Source organism: Rhinoderma darwinii, chromosome 1 (genome assembly GCF_050947455.1).
Source record: "Rhinoderma darwinii isolate aRhiDar2 chromosome 1, aRhiDar2.hap1, whole genome shotgun sequence".
In the NCBI taxonomy this organism is placed as follows: Eukaryota; Metazoa; Chordata; class Amphibia; order Anura; family Rhinodermatidae; genus Rhinoderma; species Rhinoderma darwinii.
The window spans coordinates 275,757,344-275,775,281 of record NC_134687.1 but is presented as its reverse complement, the minus strand read 5'-3'; the positions used below and the strand labels follow the sequence as shown (position 1 = coordinate 275,775,281).

General features: G+C 41.7%; 26 pseudogenes; 22 read left to right on the top strand and 4 right to left on the bottom strand.

Moving 5' to 3' along the window:
* The first annotated feature begins 9,579 nt into the window (after positions 1-9,579).
* LOC142729299 (5S ribosomal RNA) lies at positions 9,580-9,698 on the top strand (annotated as a pseudogene).
* A 67-nt stretch (positions 9,699-9,765) lies between these two features.
* On the top strand, positions 9,766-9,884 carry LOC142690996 (5S ribosomal RNA; annotated as a pseudogene).
* A 67-nt stretch (positions 9,885-9,951) lies between these two features.
* Positions 9,952-10,070, top strand: LOC142736328 (5S ribosomal RNA; annotated as a pseudogene).
* An 822-nt stretch (positions 10,071-10,892) lies between these two features.
* On the top strand, positions 10,893-11,011 carry LOC142693843 (5S ribosomal RNA; annotated as a pseudogene).
* A 254-nt stretch (positions 11,012-11,265) lies between these two features.
* On the top strand, positions 11,266-11,384 carry LOC142733634 (5S ribosomal RNA; annotated as a pseudogene).
* Positions 11,385-11,637: 253 nt separating this feature from the next.
* LOC142737579 (5S ribosomal RNA) lies at positions 11,638-11,756 on the top strand (annotated as a pseudogene).
* Positions 11,757-11,823: 67 nt separating this feature from the next.
* Positions 11,824-11,942, top strand: LOC142738057 (5S ribosomal RNA; annotated as a pseudogene).
* A 67-nt stretch (positions 11,943-12,009) lies between these two features.
* On the top strand, positions 12,010-12,128 carry LOC142696720 (5S ribosomal RNA; annotated as a pseudogene).
* A 67-nt stretch (positions 12,129-12,195) lies between these two features.
* Positions 12,196-12,314, top strand: LOC142738395 (5S ribosomal RNA; annotated as a pseudogene).
* A 67-nt stretch (positions 12,315-12,381) lies between these two features.
* On the top strand, positions 12,382-12,501 carry LOC142738273 (5S ribosomal RNA; annotated as a pseudogene).
* A 253-nt stretch (positions 12,502-12,754) lies between these two features.
* Positions 12,755-12,873, top strand: LOC142738056 (5S ribosomal RNA; annotated as a pseudogene).
* A 67-nt stretch (positions 12,874-12,940) lies between these two features.
* On the top strand, positions 12,941-13,059 carry LOC142715220 (5S ribosomal RNA; annotated as a pseudogene).
* A 255-nt stretch (positions 13,060-13,314) lies between these two features.
* LOC142729112 (5S ribosomal RNA) lies at positions 13,315-13,433 on the top strand (annotated as a pseudogene).
* Positions 13,434-13,500: 67 nt separating this feature from the next.
* On the top strand, positions 13,501-13,619 carry LOC142670113 (5S ribosomal RNA; annotated as a pseudogene).
* Positions 13,620-13,686: 67 nt separating this feature from the next.
* Positions 13,687-13,805, top strand: LOC142698745 (5S ribosomal RNA; annotated as a pseudogene).
* A 67-nt stretch (positions 13,806-13,872) lies between these two features.
* LOC142715208 (5S ribosomal RNA) lies at positions 13,873-13,991 on the top strand (annotated as a pseudogene).
* A 253-nt stretch (positions 13,992-14,244) lies between these two features.
* On the top strand, positions 14,245-14,363 carry LOC142668965 (5S ribosomal RNA; annotated as a pseudogene).
* A 67-nt stretch (positions 14,364-14,430) lies between these two features.
* Positions 14,431-14,549, top strand: LOC142679197 (5S ribosomal RNA; annotated as a pseudogene).
* A 67-nt stretch (positions 14,550-14,616) lies between these two features.
* Positions 14,617-14,735, top strand: LOC142732947 (5S ribosomal RNA; annotated as a pseudogene).
* Positions 14,736-14,802: 67 nt separating this feature from the next.
* On the top strand, positions 14,803-14,921 carry LOC142700965 (5S ribosomal RNA; annotated as a pseudogene).
* A 67-nt stretch (positions 14,922-14,988) lies between these two features.
* Positions 14,989-15,107, top strand: LOC142728534 (5S ribosomal RNA; annotated as a pseudogene).
* Positions 15,108-15,174: 67 nt separating this feature from the next.
* On the top strand, positions 15,175-15,293 carry LOC142729321 (5S ribosomal RNA; annotated as a pseudogene).
* Positions 15,294-15,564: 271 nt separating this feature from the next.
* Positions 15,565-15,683, bottom strand: LOC142738060 (5S ribosomal RNA; annotated as a pseudogene).
* Positions 15,684-15,750: 67 nt separating this feature from the next.
* LOC142737167 (5S ribosomal RNA) lies at positions 15,751-15,869 on the bottom strand (annotated as a pseudogene).
* Positions 15,870-15,936: 67 nt separating this feature from the next.
* Positions 15,937-16,055, bottom strand: LOC142711760 (5S ribosomal RNA; annotated as a pseudogene).
* Positions 16,056-16,122: 67 nt separating this feature from the next.
* Positions 16,123-16,241, bottom strand: LOC142692840 (5S ribosomal RNA; annotated as a pseudogene).
* Positions 16,242-17,938: the final 1,697 nt, after the last annotated feature.

Here is a 17,938-nt window from a genome sequence, read left to right as displayed (position 1 = left end):
TGTGACTATCGTCCAGTCTCTTTTTTTAATGTGCTGCTACTACTACTACCACCCTTGCTGTCTGTGTTGGCTACCTCTACCACCAATACACCTCCACTGCCGTCTGCTACAAGCAGGCCTGAGGCCTGCCCCACCAGAGGGCTTTGTCCTGTGACTGTCCAGTCTCTTTTTTTAATGTGCTGCTACTGCTACTACTACTACCACCCTTGCTGTCCGTTGGCTAAATCTACTACCACCAATACACCTCCACTGCCACCCGTCTGCTACAAGCAGGCCTGCCCCACCACAGGGCTTTGTCCTGTGACTGTCGTCCAGTCTCTTTTTTTAATGTGCTGCTGCTACTACCAGTCTACCACCCTTGCTGTCTGTGTTGGCTAGTCTACCTCTACTACCACCAATACACCTCCACTGCCACCCGTCTGCTACAAGCAGGCCTGCCCCACCACAGGGCTTTGTCCTGTGATTGTCGTCCAGTCTCTTTTTTTAATGTGCTGCTGCTGCTACTACCAGTCTACCATCCTTGCTGTCTGTGTTGGCTAGTCTACCTCTACTACCACCAATACACCTCCACTGCCACCCGTCTGCTACAAGCAGGCCTGAGGCCTGCCCCACCAGAGGGCTTTGTCCTGTGACTGTCCAGTCTCTTTTTTTAATGTGCTGCTACTGCTACTACTACTACCACCCTTGCTGTCTGTTGGCTACCTCTACTACCACCAATACACCTTCACTGCCGTCTGCTACAAGCAGGCCTGAGGCCTGCCCTACCAGAGGGCTTTGTCCTGTGACTGTCCAGTTTCTTTTTTTAATGTGCTGCTACTGCTACTACTACTACCACCCTTGCTGTCCGTTGGCTACCACTACTACCACCAATACACTTCCACTGCCACCCGTCTGCTACAAGCAGGCCTGCCCCACCACAGGGCTTTGTCCTGTGACTGTCGTCCAGTCTCTTTTTTTAATGTGCTGCTACTACTACTACTACCACCCTTGCTGTCTGTGTTGGCTACCTCTACCACCAATACACCTCCACTGCCATCTGCTACAAGCAGGCCTGAGGCCTGCCCCACCAGAGGGCTTTGTCCTGTGACTGTCCAGTCTCTTTTTTTAATGTGCTGCTACTGCTACTACTAATACCACCCTTGCTGTCCGTTGGCTAAATCTACTACCACCAATACACCTCCACTGCCACCCGTCTGCTACAAGCAGGCCTGCCCCACCACAGGGCTTTGTCCTGTGACTGTTGTCCAGTCTCTTTTTTTAATGTGCTGCTGCTACTACCAGTCTACCACCCTTGCTGTCTGTGTTCGCTAGTCTACCTCTACTACCACCAATACACCTCCACTGCCACCCGTCTGCTACAAGAAGGCCTGCCCCACCACAGGGCTTTGTCCTGTGACTGTCGTCCAGTCTCTTTTTTTAATGTGCTGCTGCTACTACCAGTCTACCACCCTTGCTGTCTGTGTTGGCTACCTCTACTACCACCAATACACCTCCACTGCCGCCCGTCTGCTACAAGCAGGCCTGCCCCACCACAGGGCTTTGTCCTGTGACTGTCGTCCAGTGTCTTTTAATGTGCTGCTACTACTCACCCTTGTCAATAAAAAGGGTAAATTTTTGGAGGGCTTGTCAAAACCATTGCTTGTTGCTTTAATGCTTTTACATCTATGTATGGAAGAACCCCGGCAGGCATCTGCCAAAAAAAAGGGTCAATTTTTGGAGGGCTTGTCAAAAGCCATTGCTTGTTGCTTTTACATCCATGTATGGAAGAACCCCGGCAGGCATTTTCCACCATAAAGGGTAAATTTTTTGAGGGCTTGTCAAAAGCCTTTGCTTCTTCTTTTACCACCTTATATGTATGAACCCTGGCAGGCATCTGCCGCCAAAAATGGTTAATTGTTGTACCTTTTTTAACAATGCATTAAGCATACAACATGCACAAGTGCAGTGGTTTCTGTTAGTTATCACCGTGTCCCATCCGTTTTCCTATAGCCATACATGTTGGCGTAACTTTGACACTAACTTTGCCTTAAAGACAGCTCAAAAGTACTTGGATATACTCATGGGTGACCTAAAGGGCTTCTAGGGCTTCTAGGGCTTTTAAACAGTGTTATACACGATTTTTAGGGGCTTTCTTGTATTACAGGTTCGGTCAGAACTAGTTCGGTTCGAATCGAACTTTTTCATGAAATTCGGCGAACCTGCCGAACCGAACTTTTCATAAGTTTGCTCATCTCTATTAATGAGGTTCCTGACTCAAATATGGATCGTACTTTGGGTCCGCGAAGACTGGGTGGTGATCTTAAGAACCTGATTTCTGAGGAAAATTTACATGATATTTGGAGATATCAACACGCCTCAGAAAAAGATTTTACATTCTTCCCTTCCCCGCATAATACTTACTCCAGGATAGATTTCTTTCTGGTGGATAGGGAGATCTTACTAAATGTTGTACAGTCCAATATTGGGGTGATTTCGTGGTCAGATCATGTGCCAATAGAACTTATTCTTGCGGACAAATATAACAGATCCCCACGTTTTCCGTGGAGACTTAATACCTACTTATTGAACGATAAATCTTTGCAGACTTCAATAGGAAGTGCCTTATCAGAATTTTTCTTAATTAATTCCCCTACGGATTCTTCTCCTGAACTCTTGTAGTGTACCCATAAAGCGTTTGTCCGAGGACTATTCATACAAGCAGCAGCAAGAGCAAAGCGGGAAAGGACCAAACAAATAGACGCTCTTCTTTCTGATATTCATAAATGGGAAAATAGCATGAAGGTGTCTCCTTCAGTTGTCTTGAAACAAGAAATTAGAGACCTCAGGGATAAACTATGTTCCTTATATCTTTATGCACACGAGAAAAACCTAAAGAAACTTAAGTGGAATTTTTATTTTTATGTTCAGTGGGACCGTCCTAGCAAAATTCTAGCCCGCAGAGTTAACCCCTATCCGCACCAGGACGTAACTGTACGTCGTTGCGGGAAGTTACTTCCCGCACGAGGACGTACAGTTACTGAGTTAATCCCGGTGCACACTGTCGGCGACAGTGTGCACCGGGAACCAGGAGGTCAGCTGTCGCCGACAGCTGACACTCCCCTCTTGCCGGCCAGCGGTCCTTTGCCGCTGATTTCGGCGCATTAACCCCTTAAATTCGGCGATCGGGTGCAATCGCCGAATTTTAGGGGTTTCTAACATATCGGCAGACCCCCGTCCGAAATCGCGGGGTGTGCCGATAGTTAGTATGGCAAACGGAAGCCAAACAATGGCTTCCGGGTCTGCCATGGACGGAAGCCCATCAGGACCAACCTTCGGCTGGTCCTGATAGGCTTCCTGTCAGAGTGACAGGAAGTCACTGTGTCGTTCCCGATGCACACTGTCGGCGACAGTGTGCATCGGGAACTTGGAGATCAGCTGTCCCCGACAGCGGACACTCTCCAGTGTTGCCGATCAGCGGCTCATCGCCGCTGATTTCGGCAATTAACCCGTTACATGCGGGGCTCGATTGCAATCTCCGCATGTAGCGGGTTTGTAGCGCATCAGCAGCCCCCATGCAATCGTGGGGGCTTCTGATGCTTGTGATGGCACCTGGGGGCCAGACAACGGCCCCCAGGTCTGCCATGTATGTCAGCCTATGAGGATCAGCCTCTGCTGATCCTCGTAGACCAACTGTCAAAGTGACTGTGACGTCACACTGACAGTTGGAATACATTACACTACCTAGGTAGTGTAATGTATTCTAGCAGCGATCAGAGCTGCAGGTCAAAAAAAGAAAGTGTAAAAAGTAAAAAAAAAAGTTAATAAACAAAAATATAAAGTGTAAAAAGTAAAAAAAAGTTAATAAAAATGTTTTATAAAAGTGTAAAAATAAAAGGTTTTGTTTTCCTATAATAAATCATTTATTATAGGGAAAAAATGAAAACGTTAAAAAAAAGTACACATATTTGGTATCGCCGCGTTCGTAACGACCCAATCTATGAAACTATAATGTTAATTTTTCCGCACGGTGAACGCCACAAACAAAATAAACTGAAAACTGTCAGCATCGCTATTTTTTGGTCACCACCCCTCCCAAGATATAGAATAAAAAGTGATCAAAAAGTTGCATTTACCCCAAAATGGTACCAATAAAAACTACAACCCGTCCCGCAAAAAACAAGACCTCCCACAGCTTTTTTGACGAAAAAATAAAAAAGTTACGGCTCAGAATAGCGTGTCCCAGAAAATAAATTATTTTATAGAAACTTCATTTTATTGTGCAAACGCTGCAAAACTTAAAAAAATCTATACACATATGGTATCGGCGTAATCGTACCGACCGGCAGAATAAATTAAAACGTAATTTATTGAGCACGGTGAACGCTGTAATAAATAAAGAATTTAAAGCGCCAAAATCGCTGTTTTTTGGTCACCCTAGCTCTAAAAAACATCCTGAGGGGCCAAAATGCTCACTATACCCCTAGAAAAATTCCTTGAGGGGTGTAGATTCCAAAATAGGGTGACTTTTGGGGGGTTTCCACTGTTTTGGCCCCTTGGGGCGTTGCAAACCCGACATGGCACTGAAAACCAATCCAGCAAAATCTGCTTCCAAAATCCAAAAGGCGCTCCCTCCCTTCTGAGCCCTGCTGTGGGTCCAAACATCAGTTTACGACCACATATGGGGTATTGCCGTAATCGGGAGAAATTGCTTTACAAATGTTGGGCGGCTTTTTCTCCTTTATTCCTTGTAAAAATGAAAAAATTCTATGTTTCCACAGAAAAATAGGTGATTTTCATCTTCACAGACTAATTCCACTAAATTCTGCAAAAAAACTGTGGGGTCAAAATGCTAACTATACCCCTAGAAAAATGCCTTGAGGGGTGTAGTTTCCAAAATGGGGTCACTTTGGGGGGGGGGGTTTCGGCTGTTTAGGTACCACAAGACCTCCTCAAACCTGACATGGTGCCTAAAATATATTCCTAAAAAAAGGAGGCCCCGAAATCCACTAGCTGCTCCTTTGCTTCTGAGGCCTGTGCTTCAGTCCATTAGGACACTAGGGCCACATGTTGGATATTTCTAAAATCTGCAGAATCTGGGCAATAAATATTGAGTTGCGTTTCCCTGGTAAAACCTTCTGTGTTACAGATTTTTTTTTATTACAAATGAATTTCGGCAAAAAAAATGAAATTTGCAAATTTCACCTCTACTTTGCCTTAATTCCTGTGAAACGCCTAAAGGGTTAAAATATTTTCTGAATGTGGTTTTGAATACCTTGAGGGGTACAGTTTTCAAAATGGGGTGATTTATGGGGACTTTCTAATATATAAGGCCCTCAAAGCCACTTCAGAACTGAACTGGTCCCTGAAAAAATAGCCTTTTGAAATTTTATTGAAAATATGAGAAATTGCTGCTAAATTTCTAAGCCTCGTAACGTCCTAGAAAAATAAAAGTACGTGAAAAAAAATGATGCAAACATAAAGTAGACATATAGGAAATGGTAACTAGTAACTATTTTGTGTGGTATTACTATGTGTTTCACAAGCAAATACATTTAAATTTAGAAAAATGCTAATTTTTGCACATTTTTGCTAAAATTTGAAGTTTTTCACAAATAAATATTGAATTTATCGACCAAATTTTTTCACTAACATAGAGTACAATATGTCACGAGAAAACAATCTCAGAATCGCTTGGATAGGTAAAAGCATTCCGGAGTTATTACCACATAAAGTGACACATGTCAGATTTGAAAAAATAGGCTGTGTCCTGAAGGCCAAAACAGGCTGTGTCCTTAAGGGGTTAAACAACACATAGCAAAAACCAAGATACATTATTTAAACTCAGTCAGAGCGCAGAGAATTTATGATCCCCAACAGATAACGGATGAGTTTGCTGGATATTATAGAGCACAGTATAATCTTAGGGAAGATGCTTCCCTCCCTCCTATATCTCAGGAATCTATACAAGCTTTTCTGAGCAAAGTACAGCTGCCCCAATTGTCTGAAGTACAACTATCCCAATTGAATGCTCCCATACGAGGGGAAGAATTAAAGAAGATAATTTTAGGTTCCAAACAAAATAAATCCCCCAGACCAGATGACCTCCCTAATGAATATTTTAAAACGTTTATGGAAACTTTAATTCCATACATGGTAGATACTTTCAATGGAATAGTGTCTCCTCAAGGTCCTCCCTCTGAAATGTTGCAGGCCATTATTGTTACGCTTCCCAAGCCGGGAAAAACTCCAGATTCCCCAGCCAACTTTCGACCCATATCTTTATTAAACAGCGATATTAAGTTATTTTCTAAATTGCTAGCTTCCAGACTAATTGACTGTCTACCTTCATTGATAGCTTTAGATCAAGTAGGGTTCGTTAAAGGAAGACAAGCTAGAGATTTAACTCGTCGGTTTTAGATTTGATTCAAGTAGCTTCTCGATCTAAGGATGCAACGATTTTTCTTTCCCTGGATGCTGAAAAAGCATTCGATAGGGTACATTGGGGTTTCATGGAAGCAGTCCTGGAAAAATTTGGATTTGGATCTTTTATAAAAACAGCAATTCTCTCTTTGTATACCTCCCCTTCAGCCAGGGTTTTGAATTCCCGGTTTATGTCGAGTATATTTCAGATAACTAATGGTACTCGTCAGGGTTGTCCATTGTCTCCGTTGATCTTTACTCTTTGCATTGAACCTTTCGCAGAATTGATCCGTACTACTCAGGAGATGTCAGGGATTAAAGTAGGTGCCATGGAGCACAAAATTGGACTATACGCCGATGACGTGGTTATGACTTGTACTTCCCCCTTGACGTCCCTGACTGCAGTACTAAAGGTTATCTACCAATATTCCAGAGTTTCATATTATAAACTAAACATATCCAAGTCGGTAATGTTACCAATTACATTTTGGATCCCCTGAGGGCACATCTATCAAAATTTCAGTTTGCATGGGCAGAAACAGGCATTCCATATTTAGGTATAAAGTTATTTTCATGTCCTTCTCAAATAATCTCTGAAAATTATTCTGCTCTTTTGTTGACTATAAAGGAAGAATGTGAAAGGTTAAATAACTTCCAATTATCGTGGATAGCCAGGATAAATTTGGTTAAGATGTTCTTACTGCCTAAGATCTTATACTTATGTAGAACCATTCCATTTCTTATACCTGTCTCATTCACTACACAATTCCAAAATGTTTTGCTTAAGTTTATCTGGAATCACAAATGAGCAATAGTTGCAAAGTCACTGCTGTATCGAAGGAATGGGGATGGAGGTTTGGGAGTTCCTAACATTGCTTCCTATAATGTGGCAGCAATAATGGACCAGCTGCGGGAGATGTGGAATTCTTCTCCTAAGCACTTATGGGCTCAAATTGAAGAAGTGCTTGTCCCTCATCATTCTCTCAAAACCCTGATGATAATAGCATATATGGGGAGTTCAGTTCCTCCTCTCCCCATACAATCTATGAAAGACTCCATACAGGTTTGGTCACAGGTAATGTGTAAACAAAATTGTGTGCATGTCTCCTTACAAAATATGGCAGTGATTTCTATTCAAAACTTTATTCCTGCCACTCCAATGTTAGAATGGGAATCAGCTGGGTTGGAGGTTCTTTCTGACTTTTATGACAACGGGGTTTTCAGAACATTTGCAGATTTAGCCGATTCATTTCACATATCTCATAAGAAGTTCTTTCAATATCTCCAAATTCTGCATTTCTTGCAAGGCTTGAAACTTCCTACCCAACCGCTCCAATCCTCTACATTTCATAAGTTTATGTTTCAATGGCAGGGTTTTCCGAAAGGCCTCACATTTAGTTATGATTTACTGCTTCATAGAGGATGGGATTCAAAAGACCCTTATATGCTAAAATGGGAAGGAGAGTTGGGTACTTCATTCTCTTCAGAACAATGGATTAAAGCTGCTAATTGGATCTCCAAGCACTCTAGATGCATAAATCATATGGAGTTAGTTAAGAAAATGCATCTTAGGTGGTACTTAACGCCTTCCAGATTCTCCCACTTTGGGGGGGGGGGGGGAGGTCTAATATGTGTTGGAGAGGCTGTGGGAACAAAGGCTCCACATTACATATGTGGTGGACCTGTGCTTCTATTTGCTTTCTATGGAAGGAAGTGTTTCATCTGATCTCTGAGATCTCAGGTATACTCATCTCAGGGTCCCCAGAATTGGCCGTTTTGGACATGGGGTTGGAAGATATACCTCACCAAGTTCGACTGATCTGTCAACATATTCTCATAGCTGCAAGAATGTCAATAGCTAAATTGTGGAAATCTTCCGTCCCTCCATCCTTATCAGAGGTAATTAGAAGAGTTAACATAGATTGTAGACATGAAACGTCCTTCCTCTATTACTTTAACACACCTCACACTAAGGTGGCAGCGTGGGATTTATGGAAAAGCTCAAAATATTATAAATAAGTCATGAATATGTCTGAACAGAGTCACAGTATGTATAAGATTGTTTTTTCTTTTGTTTTCTGTTTTTGTTGATTTTCTGTTATGTTGATTTGGGCACTCCTTTATAGTACTTCTCATGTTGAGAGCCTTGGGTGCAGACGTTTGGATGTATTTTTCCTATGTAATGTGTAGAAAAAGCTCAATAAAAATTGAAATGATTAAAAATAAAAATAGACTATAGCTTTAAAAGTTAATGGCCATTCTAAGCTGAAATGTGCCCTTTCTCGTCAAATCGCAGATGAATAACACTTTTAAGACCTCGCTAGTACCAGTGTGGGAGACTGTCTGGGAATCCGTGGTGCGGTTGACTTTTTATTATGTCGTTTAGATTTTGTTTCACAATCGATTAAAAAGGACTATGGATTTAAGCATTTATTGTCAGTGGACATTCTAAGCTGAATGTACCTCCTCTTGTCAGATTGCAGAAGTTACACTGCTTAAGGCCTCGCTATTACCAGTGTGGGAGACTGTCTGGGAATCCGTGGTGCGGTTGCCTTTTTATTATGTCGTTTAGATTTTGTTTCACAATCGATTAAAAAGGACTATGGATTAAAGCATTTAATGTCAATGGCCATTCTAAGATGAATGTGCCTGTTCTTGTCAGATAGTGGCAGTTACACAGATTAAGGCCTCACTAGTACCAGTCTGGGAGACTGTCTGGGAATCCGTTGTACGGTTGACTTTTTATTATGTCTTTTAGATTTTGTTTCACAATCGATTAAAAATAAAAATAGACTAAAGATTTAAAAGTTAATGGCCGTTCTTAGCTGAAATGTGCCTTTTCTCGTCAAATCGCAGATGAATAACAATTTAAGACCTCGCTAGTACCAGTCTTGGAGACTGTCTGGGAATCCGTGGTGCGGTTGACTTTTTATCATGTCGTTTAGATTTTGTTTCACAATCGATTAAAAAGGACTATGGATTAAAGCATTTAATGTCAATGGCTATTCAAAGCTGAATGTGCCTTCTCTCGTCAGATCGCAGAAGTTACACAGCTTAAGGCCTCGCTAGTATGAGTGTGGGAGACTGTCTGGGAATCCGTGGTGCGGTTGCCTTTTTATTATGTATTTTAGATTTTGTTTCACAATCGATTAAAAAGGACTATGGATTAAAGCATGTAATGTCAATGGCCATTCTAAGCTGAATGTGCCTGCTCTCATCAGATCGCAGAAGTTACACAGCTTAAGGCCTCGCTAGTACCATTATGGGAGACTGTCTGGGAATCCGTGGTGCGGTTGCCTTTTTATTATGTCGTTTAGATTTTATTTCACAATCGATTAAAAAGGACTATGGATTAAAGCATTTAATGTCAATTGCCATTCTAAGCTGAATGTTCCTGCTCTCGTCAGATCGCAGAAGTTACACAGCCTAAGGCCTCGCTAGTACCAGTGTGGAAGACTGTCTGGGAATCAGTGGTGCGGTTGACTGTTTATTATGTCGTTTAGATTTTGTTTCACAATCGATTAAAAAGGACTATGGATTAATGCATTTAATGTCAATGGCCATTCTAAGCTGAATGTGCCTGCTCTCATCAGATCGCAGAAGTTACACAGCTTAAGGCCTCACTAGTACCAGTGTGGGAGACTGTCTGGAAATCCCTGGTGCTGTTGACCTAACTTTTTGTTGTTTAGATTTTGTTTCACAATCGATTAAAAATAAAAATAGACTAAAGCTTTAAACGTTAATGCCCATTCTAAGCTGAAATGTGAGTTTTCTCGTCAAATCGCAGAAAAATAACACTTTAAGACCTCTCTAGTAGCAGTGTGGGAGACTGTCTAGGAATTCGTGGTGCGGTTGACTTTTTATTATGTCGTTTAGGTTTTGTTTCACAATTGATTAAAAAGGACTATGGATTAAAGCATTTAAGGTGAATGGCAATTCTAAGATGAATGTGCCTGCTTTTGTCAGATCGCAGAAGTTACCCAGCTTAAGGCCTCTCTAGTATCAGTCTGGGAGACTGTCTGGGAATCCGTTGTACGGTTGACTTTTTATTATGTCGTTTAGATTTTGTTTCACAATCGATTAAAAATAAAAACAGACTAAAGCTTTAAACGTTAATGGCCATTCTAAGCTGAAATGTGAGTTTTCTCGTCAAATCGCAGAAGAATAACACTTTAAGACCTCTCTAGTAGCAGTGTGGGAGACTGTCTAGGAATTCGTGGTGCGGTTGACTTTTTATTATGTTTAGGTTTTGTTTCACAATCGATTAAAAAGGACTATGGATTAAAGCATTTAAGGTCAATGGCCATTCTAAGATGAATGTGCCTGCTCTCATCAGATCGCAGAAGTTACACAGTTTAAGGCCTCACTGGAGACTGTCTGGGAGACTGTCTGGGAGACTGTCTGGGAATCCGTGGTGCGGTTGCCTTTTTATTATGTCGTTTAGATTTTGTTTCACAATCGATTAAAAAGGACTATGGATTAAAGCATTTAATGTCAATGGCCATTCTAAGCTGAATGTGCCTGCTCTCGTCTATTCGCAGAAGTTACACAGCTTAAGGCCTCGCTAGTACCAGTGTGGGAGACTGTCTGGGAATCCATGGTGCTGTTGACCTAACATTTTGTTGTTTAGATTTTGTTTCACAATCGATTAAAATTAAAAATAGACTAAGGCTGTAAAAGTTAATGGCCGTTCTTAGCTGAAATGTGCCTTTTCTCGTCAAATCGCAGATGAATAACAATTTAAGACCTCGCTAGTACCAGTGTGGGAGACTGTCTGGGAATCCGTGGTGCGGTTGACTTTTTATTATGTTGTTTAGATTTTGTTTCACAATAGATTAAATAGGACTATGGATTAAGGCTTTTAATGTCAATGGCCATTCTAAGCTGAATGTGCCTGCTCTCGTCAGATCGCAGAAGTTACACAGCTTAAGGCCTCGCTAGTACCAGTGTGGGAGACTGTCTGGGAATCCGTGGTGTGGTTGACTTTTTATTATGTCGTTTAGATTTTGTTTCACAATCGATTAAAAAGGACTATGGATTAAAGCATTTAAAGTCAATGCTCATTCTAAGCTGAATGTGCCTGCTCTCGTTAGATCGCAGAAGTTACACAGCTTAACGCCTCGCTAGTACCAGTGTGGGAGACTGTCTGGGAATCCGTGGTGCGGTTGACTTTTTATTATGTCGTTTAGATTTTGTTTCACAATAGATTAAATAGGACTATGGATTAAAGCATTTAACGTCAATGGCAATTCTAAGCTGAATGTGCCTGCTCTCGTCCGAACGCAGAAGTTACACAGCTTAAGGCCTCGCTAGTACCAGTGTGGGAGACTGTCTGGGAATCCGTGGTGCGGTTGAGTTTTTATTATGTCGTTTAGATTTTGTTTCACAATCGATTAAAAAGGACTATGGATTAAAGCCTTTAATGTCAATGGCCATTCTAAGCTGAATGTCCCTGCTCTCGTCAGATCGCAGAAGTTACACAGCTTAAGGCCTCGCTGGTACCAGTGTGGGAGACTGTCTGGGAATGCGTGGTGCGGTTGACTTTTTATTATGTTGTTTAGATTTTGTTTCACAATAGATTAAATAGGACTATGGATTACGGCTTTTAATGTCAATGGCCATTCTAAGCTGAATGTGCCTGCTCTCGTCAGATCGCACAAGTTACACAGCTTAAGGCCTCGCTAGTACCAGTGTGGGAGACTGTCTGGGAATCCGTGGTGCGGCTGACTTTTTATTATGTCGTTTAGATTTTGTTTCACAATCGATTAAAAAGGACTATGGATTAAAGCATTTAATGTCAATGGCCATTCTAAGCTGAATGTGCCTGCTCTCGTCAGAACGCAGAAGTTACATAGCTTAAGTCCTCGCTAGTACCAGTGTGGGAGACTGTCTGGGAATCCGTGGTGCGGTTGACTTTTTATTATGTTGTTTAGATTTTGTTTCACAATAGATTAAATAGGACTATTGTTTATGGCTTTTAATGTCAATGGCCATTCTAAGCTGAATGTGCCTGCTCTCGTCAGATCGCAGAAGTTACACAGCTTTAAGGCCTCGCTAGTACCAGTGTGGGAGACTGTCTGGGAATCCGTGGTGCGGTTGACTTTTTATTATGTCGTTTAGATTTTGTTTCACAATCGATTAAAAAGGACTATGGGTTAAAGCATTTAAAGTCAATGGCCATTCTAAGCTGAATGTGCCTGCTCTCGTTAGCGCGCAGAAGTTACACAGCTTAACGCCTCGCTAGTACCAGTGTGGGAGACTGTCTGGGAATCTGTGGTGCGGTTGAGTTTTTATTATGTCGTTTAGATTTTGTTTCACAATCGATTAAAAAGGACTATGGATTAAAGCCTTTAATGTCAATGGCCATTCTAAGCTGAATGTCCCTGCTCTCGTCAGATCGCAGAAGTTACACAGCTTAAGGCCTCGCTGGTACCAGTGTGGGAGACTGTCTGGGAATGCGTGGTGCGGTTGACTTTTTATTATGTTGTTTAGATTTTGTTTCACAATAGATTAAATAGGACTATGGATTAAGGCTTTTAATGTCAATGGCCATTCTAAGCTGAATGTGCCTGCTCTCGTCAGATCGCAGAAGTTACACAGCTTAAGGCCTCGCTAGTACCAGTGTGGGAGACTGTCTGGGAATCCGTGGTGCGGTTGACTTTTTATTATATTGGTTAGATTTTGTTTCACAATCGATTAAAAAGGACTATGGATTAAAGCATTTAATGTCAATGGCCATTCTAAGCTGAATGTGCCTGCTCTTGTTAGATCGCAGAAGTTACACATAGCTTAACGCCTCGCTAGTACCAGTGTGGGTGACTGTCTGGGAATCCGTGGTGCGGTTGACTTTTTATTATGTCGTTTAGATTTTGTTTCACAATAGATTAAATAGGACTATGGATTAAAGCATTTAACGTCGATGGCCATTCTAAGCTGAATGTGCCTGCTCTCGTCAGATCGCAGAAGTTACACAGCTTAAGGCCTCGCTAGTACCAGTGTGGGAGACTGTCTGGGAATCCGTGGTGCGGTTGACTTTTTATTATGTCGTTTAGATTTTGTTTCACAATAGATTAAATAGGACTATGGATTAAAGCATTTAACGTCAATGGCCATTCTAAGCTGAATGTGCCAGCTCTCGTCAGAACGCAGAAGTTACACAGCTTAAGGCCTCGCTAGTACCAGTGTGGGAGACTGTCTGGGAATCCGTGGTGCGGTTGAATTTTTATTATGTCGTTTAGATTTTGTTTCACAATCGATTAAAAAGGACTATGGATTAAAGCATTTAATGTCAATGGCCATTCCAAGCTGAATGTCCCTGCTCTCGTCAGATCGCAGAAGTTACACAGCTTAAGGCCTCGCTAGTATCAGTGTGGGAGGCTTTCTGGGAATCCGTGGTGCGGTTGACTTTTTATTATGTCGTTTAGATTTTGTTTCACAATAGATTAAATAGGACTATGGATTAAGGCTTTTAATGTCAATGGCCATTCTAAGCTGAATGTGCCTGCTCTCGTCAGATCGCAGAAGTTACACAGCTTAAGGCCTCGCTAGTACCAGTGTGGGAGACTGTCTGGGAATCCGTGGTGCGGTTGACTTTTTATTATGTTGTTTAGATTTTGTTTCACAATCGATTAAAAAGGACTATGGATTAAAGCATTTAACGTCAATTGCCATTCTAAGCTGAATGTGCCTGCCCTCGTTAGATCGCAGAAGTTACCCAGCTTAACGCCTCGCTAGTACCAGTGTGGGAGACTGTCTGGGAATCCGTGGTGCGGTTGACTTTTTATTATCTCGTTTAGATTTTGTTTCACAATAGATTAAATAGGACTATGGATTAAAGCATTTAACGTCAATGGCCATTCTAAGCTGAATGTGCCTGCTTTCGTCAGATCGCAGAAGTTACACAGCTTAAGGCCTCGCTAGTACCAGTGTGGGAGACTGTCTCGGAATCCGTGGTGCGGTTGACTTTTTATTATGTCGAGTAGATTTTGTTTCACAATAGATTAAATAGGACTATGGATTAAAGCATTTAACGTCAATGGCCATTCTAAGCTGAATGTGCCTGCTCTAGTCAGAACGCAGAAGTTACACAGCTTAAGGCCTCGCTAGTACCAGTGTGGGAGACTGTCTGGGAATCCGTGGTGCGGTTGAATTTTTATTATGTTGCTTAGATTTTGTTTCACAATCGATTAAAAAGGACTATGGATTAAAGAATTTAATGTCAATTGCCATTCTAAGCTGAATGTCCCTGCTCTCGTCAGATCGCAGAAGTTACACAGCTTAAGGCCTCGCTAGTACCAGTGTGGGAGACTGTCTGGGAATCCGTGGTGCAGTTGACTTTTTATTATGTTGTTTAGATTTTGTTTCACAATAGATTAAATAGGACTATGGATTAATTGTTTTAATGTCAATGGCCATTCTAAGCTGAATGTGCCTGCTCTCGTCAGATCGCAGAAGTTACACAGCTTAACGCCTCGCTAGTACCAGTGTGGGAGACTGTCTGGGAATCCGTGGTGCGGTTGAATTTTTATTATGTCGTTTAGATTTTGTTTCACAATCGATTAAAAAGGACTATGGATTAAAGCATTTAATGTCAATGGCCATTCTAAGCTGAATGTCCCTGCTCTCGTCAGATCGCAGAAGTTACACAGCTTAAGGCCTCGCTAGTACCAGTGTGGGAGACTGTCTGGGAATCCGTGGTGCGGTTGACTTTTTATTATGTCGTTTAGATTTTGTTTCACAATAGATTAAATAGGACTATGGATTAAAACATTTAACGTCAATGGCCATTCTAAGCTGAATGTGCCTGCTCTCGTCAGAACGCAGAAGTTACACAGCTTAAGGCCTCGCTAGTACCAGTGTGGGAGACTGTCTGGGAATACGTGGTGCGGTTGAATTTTTATTATGTCGTTTAGATTTTGTTTCACAATCGATTAAAAAGGACTATGGATTAAAGCATTTAATGTCAATGGCCATTCTAAGCTGAATGTCCCTGCTCTCGTCAGATCGCAGAAGTTACACAGCTTAAGGCCTCGCTAGTAGAAGTGTAACTTCTGTGATCTGACGGGAGCAGGGACATTCAGCTTAGAATGGCCATTGACATTAAAGGCTTTAATCCATAGTCCTTTTTAATCGATTGTGAAACAAAATCTAAACGACATAATAAAAATTCAACCACACCACGGATTCCCAGACAGTCTCCCACACTGGTACTAGCGAGGCCTTAAGCTGTGTAACTTCTGCGTTCTGACGAGAGCAGGCACATTCAGCTTAGAATGGCTATTGACGTTAAATGCTTTAATCCATAGTCCTATTTAATCTATTGTGAAACATAATCTAAACGACATAATAAAAAGTCAACCGCACCACGGATTCCCAGACAGTCTCCCACACTGGTACTAGCGAGGCCTTAAGCTGTGTAACTTCTGCGATCTGACAAGAGCAGGCACATTCAGCTTAGAATGGCCATTGACATTAAATGCTTTAATCCATAGTCCTTTTTAATCTATTGTGAAACAAAATCTAAACGACATAATAAAAAGTCAACCGCACCACGGATTCCCAGACAGTCTCCCACACTGGTACTAGCCAGGCCTTAAGCTGTGTAACTTCTGCGATTTGACAAGAGCAGGCACATTCAGCTTAGAATGGCCATTGACATTAAATGCTTTAATCCATAGTCCTTTTTAATCGATTGTGAAACAAAATCTAAACGACATAATAAAAAGTCAACCGCACCACGGATTCCCAGACAGTCTCCCACACTGGTACTAGCGAGGCCTTCAGCTGTGTAACTTCTGCGATCTGACAAGAGCAGGCACATTAAGCTTAGAATGGCCATTGACTTGAAATGCTTTAATCCATAGTCCTTTTTAATCGATTGTGAAACAAAATCTAAACGACATAATAAAAAGTCAACCGCACCACCGATTACCAGACTGTCTCCCACACTGGTACTAGCGAGGCCTTCAGCTGTGTAACTTCTGCGATCTGACGAGAGCAGGCACATTCATTTTAGAATGGCCATTGACAACAAATGCTTTAATCCATAGTCCTTTTTAATCGATTGTGAAACAAAATCAAAACGATATAATAAAGAGTCTCCCACATTGGTACTAGCGAGGCCTTAAGCTGTGTAACTTCTGCGATCTGACGAGAGCAGGCACATTCAGCATAGAATGGCCATTGACTTTAAATGCTTTAATCCATAGTCCTTTTTAATCGATTGTGAAACAAAATCTAAACGACATAATAAAAAGTCAACCGCACCACGGATTCCCAGACAGTCTCCCACACTGGTACTGACGATGCCTTAATCTGTGTAACTTCTTCATTCTGACGAGTGCAGGCACATTCAGTTTAGAATGGCCATTGACATCAGATGATTTAATCCATAGTCCTTTTTAATCGATTGTGAAACAAAATCTAAACGACATAATAAAAAGTTAACCGCACCACGTATTCCCAGACAGTCTCCCACACTGGTACTAGCGAGGGCTTAAGCTATGTAACTTCTGGGAACTGACGAGAGCAGGCACATTCAGCTTAGAATGTCCATAGACTTTAAATGCTTTAATCCATAGTCCTTTTTAATCGAATGTGAAACATAATCTAAACGACATAATAAAAACTCAACTGCACCATGGATTCCCAGACAGTCTTCCACACTGGTAATAGCGAGGCCATAAGCTGTGTAACTTCTGCGATCTGACGAGAGCAGGCACATTCAGATTAGAATGGCCATTGACATTAAATGCTTTAATCCATAGTTCTTTTTAATCGATTGTGAAACAAAATCTAAACGACATAATAAAAAGTCAACCGCACCACGGATTCCCAGGCAGTCTCCCAGACTGGTTTTAGCGAGGCCTTAAGATGTGTAACTTCTGCAATCTGACGAGAACAGGCCCCTTCAGCTTAGAATGGCAATTGACAATAAATGCTTTAATCCATAGTCCTATTTAATCTATTGTGAAACAAAATCGAAACGACATAATAAAAAGTCAACCGCACCACGGATTCCCAGACAGTCTCCCACACTGGTACTAGCGAGGGTTTAAGCTGTGTAACTTCTGCGCTCTGACGAGTGCAGGCACATTCAGCTTAGAATGGCCATTGACATTAAATGATTAAACTATAGTCCTTTATAATCGATTGTGAAACAAAATCTAAACGACATAATAAAAGGTGAACCGCGCCACGCATTCTCAGACAGTCTCCCACACTGGCACTAGCGAGGCCTTAAGCTGTATAACTTCTGCGTTTTGACGAGAGCAGGCACATTCAGCTTAGAATGGCTATCGACATTAAATGCTTTAATCCATAGTTCTTTTTAATCGATTGTGAAACAAAATCTAAACGACATAATAAAAAGTCAACCGCACCACTGATTCCCAGACAGTCTCCCACACTGGTCCTAGCGAGGCCTTAAGCTGTGTAACTTCTGTGAACTGACGAGAGCAGGCACATTCAGCTTAGAATGGCCATTGACAATAAATGTTTAATCCATAGTCCTTTTTAATCTAATGTGAAACATAATCTA